Raw genomic sequence first — 14715 nt, forward strand, 5'->3', positions numbered from 1 at the left:
TTGGGTTGGAAGGGTGTTTAAAGATCATAAAGTTCCAACACCCTGCCATGGGCAGGGACACCTTCCACTAGACCAGGTTGCTCAAAGCCCCATCCAGCCTGGCCTTGAACATTCCCAGGGATGGAGCATCCACAGCTTCTCTGGGCAACCTGTGCCAGGGCCTCACCACCCTCACAGTAATGAATTTCTTTCTAATATCCAATCTAACCCTGCTCTCTTTCAGTTTGAAGCCATTCCCCTTTGTTCTGCCCCTGCATACCCTTGTCTAAAGTCCCTCTCCAGCTCTCTTGTAGGGCCACTTCAGATACTAAAAGGCTGCAATAAGGTGAAGTAGATGTTGTAAAGGTGAAGAGGTTGGACTTCAGCCTCTCTGTTCATGCAGAATTGAAGATTTTCTGGGTTAGAGCCAGTTTTTCCCATGGAGCACCTTGCTTGAAAGTCTTTTAAATCTTTTCCTCCTTTGGGACACAACCCAAGCACTGCTTACCTGAACTTGTCCACTTTGCTCTTTTTTTGGGGGGAAACCTGGCAAGGAACATATGACCCTGTAGAAGCACTGTGGGGTGTTGGGGTTCTCCCCATTCCTGCCACAGATGGCCTTTTACATATTACAAAAAACCCACAAAATCAGTGCAGAGGTAGATGAGCACTTTAGAACTAAGACCCCTTAAATAGTTTTCCTGGTTCCATTTTGCAAGATCTGAGTCATCCTGGCTCAAGCTAGGAGGAATCAATGTTCAAACCTGCAGAGATACTATCTGCCTTTGAAATACTTTGGAAAACTCACAGCCTTATTTGGAAAAGTGAAATCTGTCCTGATGCGCAAGACCTGGATTTACTGGGAGGGGAGAAGGGTCCTAAACACCTTGCACCCTACAGACTAACTCCTGCCATGCCTGTGTGGCACCCTCTGGAGCTGCTGGTGCCTCAGACATTTCATACCTGTTTCCAGACACCCCACAATGTCCCAGACCACTTCCCCAAGGGCTAAAACTCTCTTTTCCCCTATTAAGGCAGGACCACGTATGACATGGTCCTACACCAGTGACACCTGCAGGGATGCACAGCCCTTCTCCAGGCCTTCCCACAGGGACCAGGGCCAGAGTGCTGGGCTCAGGCTGTGGGAGGGAGTCAGGAAATACAGATGTGACAGCAGGAAAGCCAGCACGGGCAGCCAGGGTCAGGAGGTGGGAGCTGGATGTGCCCACAAGCGCCACTGGTGTGTGAGTACTGGTTCTGCACCCAGAAGAACTGACGACATGTCACTCACATCCACAAAGTCACCGGTAACACAAGACCTGGGCAGCTCCTCAAAGATGAGCAGAGGTTTGGAAATCAAAGTTATTTTTAGTTTCTGAGCACTTCCATCCTACTCACTAGGGGTCTTTGATTGCATCCTGCAAGCAGAATAAGGAAACCAGAAGTGGTGGAAAAGTGGTGGAAAAAAACACCCTCCTCACTTTGACACAATTTTTTTACCATCTGCTAGAGAATGGCTACAACCTCCTTAAAATGTGAGTTCTCTTCATTATAGAAATAGGGTTTTTTCCTTTAAAAGCCAACAGAATGTGGACAATGAACAATTTCACATTTAGAAGCCAACTTTTCATCAGGGTTTATCCTTTTGATTTGGAAACTGGCTCATTTAAGCTGGAAAATTCTTTGAAATGTTGCAATAAAAGAGGCTCTATTTTTGCATTAGCAAAAATATGCACACACAGAAACCCAAGCGATACAAAAGCAAGCAAACAAAGAAGTGCCCAGCCCATAAGCTCCAAATTGCTTAAAATTTCTCATTGCGAGTACAAAGGCCACATAGATCCTTGCCATCTCTAATAATAATGCATGCTGCCACCCAACAGCACAACATTCCCACTAGGCAGTATATTTTTCCCTATGAAACACAACTTAGTGAATGTGGCTTCAGCTGCCTAAATGTCATCTCAGTCTGTTGCAATCTGCTGTAAACTTTCAAGATACAACTCATATGTCATAAACTCACAAGAGTCTCTGGGTTTGCTTTAGGACTAAAATGTTCCTGGGTAAAAACAACTCACTAAGGAAGAAATCCTATCCTCTGTTTTTTAATGATTCCCTAGAAGTAGCTGCTCGCTGATTTCCCCCCTGTTTCTTGCCTATTTCTGTACCTGCCATTTTACTTTATAAATCAGATCCATCCCACTTCCAGTGGACAGAAATGGGAGTATCTTCATAGAGTCACAGGATACCCTGAGTTGGAAGGGACCCATAGGGATTATTGAAGTCCAACTCCTGAATCTTGCTTTTCTGTGTTGCAAAGTAGTGCAGCAATTGAACATTTTGTTTGAGAAAACAAAAAAGAAAAAAAAAGGAGAATCCAAATCCAGGATAAACTTCTGGCCTTCTGGCCAAAGCAGCTCTGATTTTCCATCTCATTTGCAACTGAGACATGCAAAGCACAGGTTAGGACTGGGGGCAGCAGCCTCCAACAACAGAAGCCCTATTTGGGGCAATCTTCTTCCCAAAGTTTCTTCATGTGACTCAATTTACGAGCTTTTAGATCAAATACAGAAAAACTAGGTGTTAGGAGGATACATTTAGACTGAATCAAAGTTTGAGGCAAGGGTAGTTTTTTTAAATCCCACATATATTTGCTGGCAGGTATTTATAGAGCATGACTGTATGAACTCTGATCTACAGTCAAGAAGTGGGATGAGTTACATGAATCCAATGCTGCGAGTTCAACATAATTTCTTTTCAACACCATGGTCAAATTGTCTAGATTTTCACACCTGTAAAACGAGGATAATACTTATCCCTTTTATGGGCCATAATGTTATAAACATTGGTTTAATTATTTGGAGAAGCACCAACTTCATGCTGTAAAATAACTTCACCTGTGCTAGCTGTGTTACACAGGAGGAGCTGAAATCTAACTCAGAAAAGTGAGGGAGAAAGGAAGTATAATTTCCTGTTGGTATGATGTACTCTGACTAAGAATATAAAACTAAGGGACCTTAGGAGGAAAGGTTTTTGCAGCCTGGTTTACCTCTTTTCACCAGGTTGTGCCCATGCAGTGCCACAGCCCTCAGCAAAGACATTCCTCCTTTATCCAGGCAGCGAGGAGAACTCAGTCCTTTCACCTAAAATCAACTTTCCTTAGATTCCAGAGCAGCTATGGTGCTATGTGCCAGCCACTCTCTCCCATCCTACGTGCCAATACTGTGCCCAATTGTCCCCTCTGGTTGCAGAATAAATTAGAGCAGCCACCACGGTGCAGCTGAGAAAGCAATGGAAAAACCAGCCAGCCAGGAAGCTTTTTCTTCTTGATTTCTGTGAAGTTCTTCACATTTGGCAAGCTTTGTAAACTCACTAGTGGGAACTGAAAAGGAAAAACCATCACGTACCATTTTTCTGTGGCTTGCAAAAGCGAAATAAATCAAGAGATAAAACAGCAAGACGTCTGTGATACAAGATTTGGTTCGTGAATGTTTAAAGCATTTAATCTCCGTCCTTCTGGCTCCCAATCCTGGTTGCTGGAACTTTATTATTTTACCTATTTTGTAAGGTATAATCACTTATATCTCAAGAACTTTCTGGCTGTGTTCCATACTCCCCTTTGCATGACTTGGATAAATCTCCAGAACGCTGTCCATCTGTCCGTCTTTCTGCCTTCTGGTTTATCATCTGGAAATCTTTCACGAGACACCAATGAAGTCCCCGTTGTCACCAGTGGGGTCAGCTGTGCTGCCTTGGTATTTCCACCCCTTTGCCGCTTCACCAGAGCTAGACCAGGTGTCTCTGAGCCACAGTCACTGCTCAGGCAAATGGGGACCCCTATACTCCCCCATCCAAGGGGCAGACACGAGCTGAGCGTCCCATCACCACCATGGTCCTGTCCCTCCATCCACTGTGCCATAGGACATTCCCTTTTCTACCTCTTCACATGGAATGATGACAAGTCTCATAGCTTAGGTTAACACAGAAGTCCTGAAGAGCCCCCACAGTCCCAGTGTGAAGCTGGGACTCCACCAACAGCCCCTGGCCCTGGAGTCTGCACAGAGGAGACAGGGAAAGGGTGAAAGAGGGATCAGTAAACAGCCCAGCAGGTATTTTTAGATTGATGGAACACCTGAAAATAGACCTTGCAGCCTCACTTTATTCAGTGAGGCTGTTTATTATGTCCTCCTCTGTCTCCAAATCTTATCCCAGGCATCTGCAGGGACCCCCATCCCAGTAGGTCTCTGTTGTGCCTGTTGTTGTATCTTGGCTACAGCTGCTTAATTCTCATTAAAAAGCCAAGTTTCTTTTAGTCTTCTTCCAAAACAAGGAGCTTAAGACTTACAACAGCATCTCCTAGGAACTTCGAGCTCTCCTTTGGGGAGGTATTTCTTTCTAGTGAAGGGAAAATTTCCCAATAACTCTCTTCTGCTGCCAGGCACCAAGACGAGGCAGCGCCGCGCCGCTCCCTCATCATTTCCTAAGGGACTTGCACATCCCAGACTGTGCCTGCTGCTTTTATTTTCCCATCCCAAGCCTGTCTTCTTGAATTCATTCAAAGGTGTAAGAAAAAAACCCTCCTGGGACAGTGTGTCCCACACTGCACCCACCACCGTAAACCCCCGGCTGCCCTACTACTGGTTCTTATCAGCCATCACACCTTAAAGTACAGAAGGTGTGTCTAATATTAGCCAGGAAACGTCGTGGAGAAGACCTGGACTTTTTCAGCTAATCGGTATTAATAACTTCCTATGTTTGAAGACAGCCCATAGGAAATGCAGCCTGACTCATCTACCCCGTAATTAGATGAACTCCTCGAAAAAGTGCAGGTGGCTGCGCCACAAAGGCACATTAGCCAAGGTGCAGAATATGCTCCTGACCAAAGGGCAGATAACAGCAGCAATAATTTCCTCCACTGATATAATATAAAAAAGCAGTATTTATGACAGATTTGGCATGCGGCTGAGGTTGGAAAGTCAAGCAGTCGTTTTCTTTCTCTCTCTTACCTCACTCGAGGGAAATCTGTAATATGCGCAAAGACTTGATTTATTTTTTACACTCTGGCATATTACTGGAAAATAATTATGAAACAAAATTTAATGAAAAACAAAAGATATTTAGGCCTATTTTTTATATAGGTTATACTTAAACTATGATTCTTACCAAAGATATTTGTTTCCTGTGTTTTTTCTCCTGCCAAATTCAGCCATATATCACTTTTATGTATTCGAAGGCCATGGTGTAATGCAATATGAAGCTATGAATGGGATAAAGTTACATATTCTCCATTGATTTTCCATTGTATCCATTATCTTTAATGCTGGAATGCAGGTTAGTGCGAGTGCCGGAAGCCTCTGCACCTCCGCTGGCTGCTGGCTCATGAAATCCATCCCCAGGGGGCAGATAAAATCAGCTGCAAGCTGCAGAGAGGAGACAGGAGTTCCCCAAAGTGTCCAGCTTAATGGGGGAAGCGGGTAGGAAAGAGAGAGGGAGAAGGTAGACTCAGGGAGGGGGACATGAGAGGGGCTGGGAGGAAACTGGAAAAGTGCTGGAAGTGAAGGCAGGGGAAGGAGAAGAGAGAGGGAGAGAAAGAGAGAAGGACAGATCTGCCACATCAGTGAAAAATTGCTTTCTGCATGCTTAACGAAAGAGGAAGAGAAAGCTTTGTAGTCCATGATGCTGCTGCAAAGCCCCCCAGGCACCACCAACATCTCTGCCCAGCAGAACAGCAGAGCGACAGCCAAGGGGGCTCAAATGCCACTGTTTCCCAATCCCAGTTCTTGTGGAAAGCAAGCTGAGAGCTCACTGCCATTGCTGCTCAGCCCCGTGGGTCCAGATGGGCAGGGAGGGTGTTTCCAGGCAGCACTGGAGCTGGCCACCATGGCAGATCAAACCAAAGGCTGATCATCAGCCCTGGGATGCGAGGAAGATGAGTGGGACAGAAGGACGCAGCTGGATGGGGAAAGCAGGATGCTCGGGAGGCTTGTCGCCCAGATGGGCCCAATTGCACTGGGACTAGATGTTAACACTAACTCTCTAACAAGCTTCTCAAATCACATTTTTTAAGGCCATGTGTTAACAGAAAACAACTGTTCAAATTTAGCAAGTTCCAGCAGCACTTTCACCCTTGTTCCTTCTGGGCCGCAGGAGTACGAAACGCCACCGCCACTTCATTTTTCATCCCTCTCACAAAGGGGTAGAGCTGTTAGTCATGCAAGTGGTTGCCTTGGACAATCCCACGCAAGCAATCCCAGCAGGATTTCCCCGTGTGTGACTAACTCCTCCTCCTGGGAGGCCAGAGATTCCCACTGGGAAGGTAAAGGACCCCACATTTTAGGGGCGGAGCTGTCTGTAATCTTAACTCCACAGCCACCACTGCTGCCCCCACAATGTATTTTTAAGATCAAAATCCTTCTGCAGGACAGGTGACCTGCTCGTCTCCCTCCAGCCTTTACTGCTCTGGCTACTCCTGTTGACATCTGTGACAAATTTGTGATCGATGAAACTGAGCTGTGACCAACACAAAAAATCTTTATTAAAACCCTGCCAGGTTAATGGGCAGGCATTCCTTGGGAATGTTGCTCACCAAGAGCCAGCTCTGCGTCACTCCATGGGACAACATTTCTGGAAGGAACATCTCATCCCAGCTTACCTTGAAGCACATCAGACACCTTGTGTCACCTACAACCTTGGGGGCAGAGCTTAGGGACCTTCATGCAACTTTTCCTGCAGTTATTTGGCCTGGTGGTAGAGAAGGGGCTCAACCTGACTGAGAGCAAAACCTTTCTAGCTGGTTAAAGAGAAAACTGGTCCCTTGTTTTGGTATTTTCACAGGGGGATAGCCCAAGCCAGGCTCTGTCCCGCCGGCCCCCCTGGCTGTGTGTGTGTGTACGTGCATGTGCAGCACAGCAGGACCCCTTTTCTCATTTAAACAGCCAATTAAAGCCTACTTTGGCACTTAGCACATGACATCAACTTGCAGTACTTAAGCTGCCTAGCACAGTGTGAATTTAATTTGATAAAGGGGCAGCTAATAAAGATCTTGGAAGGCTGGTTAAAGTTCATTAAGCCTTTCCTTCAAGGTACACTTCCCTCCAGTGCAAAGGCTTGTGTCTACTTTTTTTTCTTTTTTAAAGCTGTGTTATATCCTGCCACCAGAAAAAGGTGCTTGTGTCACATCCCGACAGGGTATATTTAAAGTCTCACTGTCAAAGTCATGGCAGGCCTTGGTTCTTTGCCCAGGAATGTGCAGAAAGAAAAATAAAAGCCTTTTTCCCTGACTGGGGGGCGAGGAGTGCAGTGTGTGTTAGTGCAGGCAGGCTCCTGGGAGGGGAATGGGCTTCTGTCACACTGAGCTGCATTCATCCTCCTTCTCCTGAGCCATCCGTAATTCCAGATGGATTTCATAAACAGATGAGGAGGCTCCTCTGAGTTCACTGGTTTAATGAAGCCCGTATGGCTGACTCATGTAATAAGTATTTAATCATGTTGATGAAAATCATTTTAAAAACTTCCACCACACACAGTGCCTGTTCCCCACTCAGCCATGGAGCTGATAACACAACAGCACAGCCCAGGAACCTCCGTTTTCCAGAGCCTCTCCAGGTGCCTGCCTTGACTTTCATCAGAGACTTACACTTGCACGCATTGTGCAGTGCCACCTTCTAACAAGGACCCGTTCACCTTTGAAAATACTCTTCAAATCACCCACTGAAGTGCCACAAAAAGAATTTTGTTTTTAAGCCCCACATTTCTCATGCAGCTGTTTCAGAGGTCACTCAAGGGTTAACACTTTGGTGTTTATATCTTCTCATTAGTTTCTGTTTGTGCTCACGAATGCCCATGACTTAAAAATTTGCTGTGCTTAAGCGGTCTCCATTTGTAAACAGAGAAATGCCACAAAACTTTGCAAATAGTGAGTCATCTTGGGTGGAAATTATTGCTCTTGTCAGCAGAAGCCATTATCAGTGACAAGAAGGACATGGGCCTTCATCATTTCCAGAGCATGGACCTAAATGAACACATGTAAGACCATCTACCCTGTGGCACCTGGTAGTCCACACAGTTTCAGTACATTTCAGGTTAGCTCCCAAAAGTCACTCCTCCTCCTCTCCTCCAGAGAAAACCTGGAGCTGATGGTCCCTTCCAGAGCAGGCTCCATGCAGAGGGTGGGGGTGACACTCCTTGGGGGTCTTACACTTGTTCTCATGTGCTATTGTCACCCAAATAGTCCCACGTGGACTAGAAGACTTAATGTCAAGATTTGAACTTATTCCTTTGGGGAACAAGGTCCACAAATCAGTACTTGGAGGGTCGGGAAGGGCTGGAAAAGTCAGTGAGGCCTGAGAGCAAGAGAGGCCACCTTGTGTGGGCTGTAGCACTGAGAAAGTTCAAGGTGCTCCGCCATGTACTGAGTTTTTTCCCATGGAAGGCTGAAGAAATAAACATTAAGTTCAGGGCTGGATTCATTGTCGTGTTTGCCCTTACCTATACAACTTTAAATCAGTGTCCAGCGGGTCCAGTCGCTTCTTCTGAGACCTCTGGGAAAAGGAAGATGATGGATCCCATAGTGTCCTGCACAGGCTCCCAGCAACAGACAGAGAGAAGTATCCCTTGTTTTATCAACATGAAATTTTGTGGATCAGTCCAAATTTGTTGAATTAAATTTAAGATTAAATGTTGTGGGCAAGGCCATTTGAATACTTTTGATCTGTAAGATAATATTTTCCAAAATCTAGAAATGTTGAAAGCCGAAGGTGTGTTTGCAGTATGTTATCAGTTTCAAAGTTTCTTATATCCTGACAAGGAAAAGGCTTATTTTATGACATGAGACCAGACAAAAATTCCACTTTGTGTCATTAACGGTTAATTTATTTTTGTAAGTAATTTATTTTTTCAAATCACTGAAACATAGCACAGTGTTCATGGTTTCAGAAACTGGGTTTACTTTACTTTCCTTACTTCACTTTACAATAGCCATTTTTCACTTCAAAACATGCAGATATGTTGAAAAGATACCAGTACAGGCTGAACAGAAAGCTGACTGTGATCCTGTTTCATCCACTTATAAAGATTGTGCCCAGGAATTACCCCATGCTTTCTGATTGAGATGCCCTTCATGCACAGTGGCTGCTGCTACAGGTAGTTGTGCTTTTGGTGTTTAAGTCTTCAAGACTGGGAAGTTTTGAAGACTGGGAAATCTTCTGGTTAACTTTGACTCATACTGCTCTAGTACCGAGATTTACACAGTTCCAAGTAAAGGGGGTGTTACAGTCCTTAGAGGCTTGATAACAAAATCCAGAGTTCACTTTACACAAGCTTCATCCTCCTGTTTGTGAGCTTATGAATTTTGGAGCAGCAGGATCAGACTCTGCAAATGCAGGAATTCTGTACTCCTCCTACTATCTCACTTCAGAGAACCTAATGAAGATGTCACCGTGACTTTTCAGAGAGCACCTTAAACATAAAAACACTGGAACAGTGGAAAGGTCTCAATTTCCTTGGTTATGACTTCCAACTCTGGAGCTAAAGGACACCAAAGAGAGACTTTAATGCCTATAAATCATGCAGTGTGAACTGATTCATGACTCAGACAGAGTACCCAAGCCCCTAAAGAGTCAGGAGAACAACCCTTTAAAATACAGTTTGATACTATTGCTGGAAACTTTAACCCACTGGCTTCACACTCAGGAGGGTTTAAGCTGCAAATGGCAGGAGAGGATTTATGTGTTCCTCTGAACAAAATACACCAGGGTAGGAAAACTTGACCCGACGGTTTTGAGACGTGCCTGCCGTAAATAACCAGTTGATTGGCTGGCCTGTGAAGCCATTAGCAGGCGTGAGGTGCCTGCTGGGATTCAGACACCGCATAAAATGCTGGAGGTGCCAGCAAAATGGACACGGCAATTGGCTACGCAGTCGTCTTCCAGCAGAACTGCTCAGGAGGGCCCGTGGAAAATGGAGCGGCTTTTATCCCACTCACTCGGCACCGAAGCTCTGGAAGGGGATTGTGAGTGGGATCCAGTCCATCGTGGGCACAGGGGGAAGAGAAGAGAGATAAAATGACCATGCTGTGCTTGAGCAGTAAATCATCTGAAAGAGCAGGAGTGTTTCAAATGAAGTTGGAGATCCTGCCCTGACAGGTTGCAGACGATGAGTCTTTTCTGCTGTAAATCACCACAGCTGCCAAGTGGCACTGGTAGGTCTGAGCTAACGGGGCTTTCCACCCCCTGAAAAGTGGCAGCAGCAGTTACAGGAGAAGGGAATTTGATGACTCAGATCACAGGCTGTCAGCAGAGAGGGCCAGAGGTTGTTTTGGTTGGACTCGGTGATCCTTGTGGGTCCCTTCCAACTCAGCATACTCTGTGGTTCTGTGATACTCTCTGAGAATGGGCCATTTTTACCTTTTCCATCCCAAAAACACATGTGATGCTCCCATCTTCACTCCTACTGCTGCAGCCACACTTTCTGGACTTGGGTTGATCTTTTTGCACTGTCCCACCCCAATGGAAAGGGAAAAGGTAAGAGATGTTGATGTCCCTTGGAGCAGTGCCTGACAGGTCTTTCATTCTGGAGAAGAACAGGTAATAGGAAGCAGAGCAGACATGATGCTGGTCTATTCCAGACACTCATTTACACCTTTCTTAGACACCTGCACATTGCAAATGAGAGGAATCTGGGTGTAAATGGCTACATAAACAGCAGGGTGATGATGAACCAGAGCCAGTTCCTCAGGGAGGCTGCAGCTTTGGGCATTACCCTCAAACAAGGAAAGACGGGACCTTGTTCCTGTATCAAACATGAGATGAGAAGTGATGAAAAAAGTGGGAAAAAAGAAATCAGTTAAATATTTCCCATCTCTGGAGTATAGAGAGAAGGGGGGATCACAGCTCAGATGGGGTGTCTCTGCTATCAGGATGAAAAGAGAAGAGAATGTCAAGGGAGAGGGACTTTGTGTGTGGAAAACAGAGGAAATGCTGACAAATACTTTGAATTTATTCTTTTTTTTTTTTTTGGTTGTTCCTCCTTTGAACTGAAATCCGCCTTAGGCAGGTGACTGGAGGCAAAAAGCTGTTGTGATCTTGCTTCTGTTTTGCAGGCAGTAGCTCCTTAGACTTCATGGGTTTGTCATATAAAATAGGAAGATAAGAATGATCATCTTTAATAAGAACAGGAGCTCAACATCTCACCTCTGACAGTAGTCAGTAATAAATGCTTTGGAAACAAGTATCAGAAAGGGAAGAGCAGTTGTCCCACACCCAGCCAGCTTCCAGCCCACAGCAGTTTAGAGTCTTCAGAAGACAGATGCTGTATTCATATGGCTTCTGCAGTGAACAGGCACTGTTTGTGCTGTTTTCCATGAGTTTGGTTAATCCTATCCTTGGAAAGCTTTAGCTCCCACAACACCACTAGTGAGGTGTTCTGCAGTGCCATGAAGCCTGGTAGAAAAGAGAGTGGAGGGGCAGACACTGATCTCTTCTCCCTGGTGCCCAATGTCAGGACCTGGGGAATGGCCTGAAATTGTGTCAGGGGCGGTTTAGGTTGGAAAATGTTAGGAAATGATTAGGAAATGTTAGGAAAAGATTCTTCACCCAGAGGGTGGTTGGATGCTGGAACAGGCTCCCCAGGGAAGTGGTCACAGCATCAAGGCTGCCAGAGTTGAAGAAGTGTTTGGACAACGCTCTCAGGCACATGGTGGGATTCTTGGGGATGGTCCCATGCAGGGCCAGGAGTTGGACTTGATTATCCTTGTGGGTCCCTTTCAACTCAGGATATTCTCTGATTTTATGATAGTTTCTTTTGCTTCCTTTAACCTTGCTGTCTGGCAAGTGCTTTAGGCACCATCTAGTCCTGGTTTTATGGGATAAAGTGGATAATGGCTCCACGTTCACTTCATAAGTACCGATGGCTCAGCCCACATCCCCTCCTTGCTCACTTCTTTCCAAGTGTCTTACTCTCTTTGAACTGCCCACTTTTTGGAAACCTAACACTACACTTTGGACAAATATTTTGCTACAGGAGAGAAAGTACTTGCTTTTGGAAGTGTCATTTTAATACACACAGCGCAAATATTTATAAATACATACCTGAACACAGACAGGGCGCTTGTCAAAACACATTCAAAGGATACCTAGGTTCTTTCATGTATTACATACTCGGGGTGAAAATAACCAGCTATATTTAACCCAGATCCAAGCCCAGACTAAATTATTTCAAAGGTCAATTAAAGAACAGAAAATATCACTTGCTAAGAGACAAAAAGCTCCCATTCATCTGGAGTTCCAAGAGCTTTCACGGAACTAAAGCACAGGATGAGAAATCGTAATTAGGTACCATTTCATATAAAAATCATTGACAACTCCAAGTTCTATACCTGCCAAGGCCTGAATTCAGATGACTGCATTTGGCCTACAGCAGTTGATGGAAACTCCATCACTCACCACGCTGATGTAGTTGTTTGGAAACCAACGGCCCTTGGCAGGGAAAACACATTTCAGCTTCTGTTGAATGACTGCACATATGAGGAGCAGGAGATGAGACAGACCAATAGCTAGTCCTCAAATTCGGATTATGTTTTGGCTGGTGCTTAAAGTTCAGGTCTGAGGCCAAGTGGAGGCTAGAATTCAGCCTGCAATGTAATCCTGAAATCACATGGGCTCTTCTCCTCAGGTATTGGACTTGGTGGCAGCAACCTGGGGGTATTTTCTCCCTTGAGATTGTGAGTCTGTTGGTTTGGCTGTGCTCGCTGCATTCCTGTTCTTTGGCCTTGTGTGAGACAGTTCTGGAAAACTCTTATTTGACCACAACTGGAAAAGAAAGAGAGAAAAAAACACCCCCAGCCAAAACCCACAGATCAAATTTGTAGGATGGGTTTGAACCGCAGAGCTCAGTCTTTTACCCTGACAGTCTGCATGATCTCAGCACAGAGATCCCACAAACAGCAGAGGGAAGTGCCTGGGGAGCTGAGCCCCTGCTTCCATCACCCAGCCCGAGCCAGCAGGCGATAGCAGCCTGACCAGGAGAGCAATGAACGCAGCGAGCCAAATCCCTGAAGAAACTCTGAGATTTATTCTCTTTGGCTGCTTGGAAAATCTGTTTCCAGAACTTTACTCAACACCTTCCTTGAACCTCAGAACACCTTCTTGGGTAAACATAATCACCTTCCAGGCCTGGGCCTTACACAGAACGAGATCACTCCACACAGGGATGATATTTAGCGCAGGTCACGGTTTAAAACGCCATCAAAAATATCTGTAAGGTCACTCATGTTCCAGCTTTGCCACCAGCCCTGAGGTGAGGACACCCCAGCATGGATTTGTGATGCATACCAGAACATTCGTGCAACAAGAAGGAACAATGGCCCAGCTCCATTTCTTGTGTAGTCTGCCACTTCCTAACGCCTCTGACACACTGGGAACCCACGCGCAACACAGCGATGGAAAACTTGGAGACCAAATGGAAGTGAAGAAAAGCCCTTGGTGTAATTTTACAGCATGTGAAAGACTTAAAGCAAGAAACACAGCCAGATGCCACAAGGAAACTACTTTCAATTAGTTCTGCTTTGTGTTATACCTACTGATGAAAAATAAAAACAAATTCATTCTGTCAACAGCTCTATCTATAGCATAATCCTTAAATGAACTCATCCGTCAAACCGGTCTCCTCTGGCAAAACATATTACAATCCCTGTTTCTCAGCTGTGGGAATCAATCATCTCTTTCCCAAACCCATTGGTCAACATCTTAAGAACCCCATATATTTTTATTGCGCTGAACAAGCCAGTCACAGGGCACTAACCTCACCACACCACCTATGTACAAAGGCCTCATGTATTAGCAGATTCGGTGATTCCAGAGGAGCTATTTCCCCGTAGAGGTTACGTGGTAAATATGCCTGATCTGGAATAAATGCAAACCTCAGCCTTCTTGCCCCAGCAGCGTATGTGGGATGTGCTGCTGCTCACAGCTGGGCAAAGCAAGAGCACCGAGGAACAAACCAGATTTTTTCTGGGTGGACAGTTCAGAGAGTGATGTTTGAACCAGGAGACACAGAGATGCAGACTTGCACTTTTCAGCCAAAGCTGATGGCTCTGTTGAAGCTGTGACAGAACCACCCCACCAAAGTTCTGGCAGCATTCAGCAGCATTTGCAGTATTTCTGAGTGGCGAATGTTCCCCATCCTCCATGCAGGAGGACCTTGAAGGGAGGTGATCTCTTCCCAATGCTCTGAAGCTTGCTACCACTCAAGAGCACACCCTCCTTCCAGCAAAGGGACCTTGTGAGAGGGAGACCTACTCTCACTCCTCTGCTGTCATTGGAATTGTACGGGCACAGCCACACTCCATCTTGGATGTACAAAGGGATGTAGGTGTGGGGGTTCCCAAGGGTTTTGGTGCCCAACCTCCCATGGGAGGCCAAGAGGCAGAATTGGCCAAGCTGAGATGATACAGCAGAGCAACTTTTTACATGGGCAGATAGCGATAGGACAAGGGGGAATGGTTTTAAAATAAAAGAGGTGAGATTTAGAATATCGGGAAGGAACTCTTCCCTGTGAGGGTGGTGAGACACTGGCACAGGTTGCCCATAGAAGCTGTGGATGTGCGATCTCTGTTAGAGTTCCAGGCCAGGTTGGATGGGGCTCTGAGCAAACTACTCTAGTGGAAGGTGTCCCTGCCCATGCCAGGGGGTTGGAACAAGGTGATCTCTAATGCCCCTTCCAACCTAAACAATTCCAAGA

General features: G+C 45.6%; 1 long non-coding RNA gene across 1 annotated transcript; it reads left to right on the forward strand.

The window, feature by feature from the left end:
* The first annotated feature begins 9895 nt into the window (after nt 1-9895).
* Nucleotides 9896-14298, forward strand: LOC113976810. Its single transcript, XR_003537171.1, has 3 exons — nt 9896-9988; nt 10438-10499; nt 13254-14298. It is a non-coding gene; the product is annotated as an uncharacterized LOC113976810 (long non-coding RNA).
* The last annotated feature ends 417 nt before the right edge of the window (nt 14299-14715 follow it).

Source organism: Neopelma chrysocephalum, unplaced genomic scaffold (genome assembly GCF_003984885.1).
Source record: "Neopelma chrysocephalum unplaced genomic scaffold, ASM398488v2 Primary Assembly neopelma1_183, whole genome shotgun sequence".
NCBI lineage: Eukaryota > Metazoa > Chordata > Aves > Passeriformes > Pipridae > Neopelma > Neopelma chrysocephalum.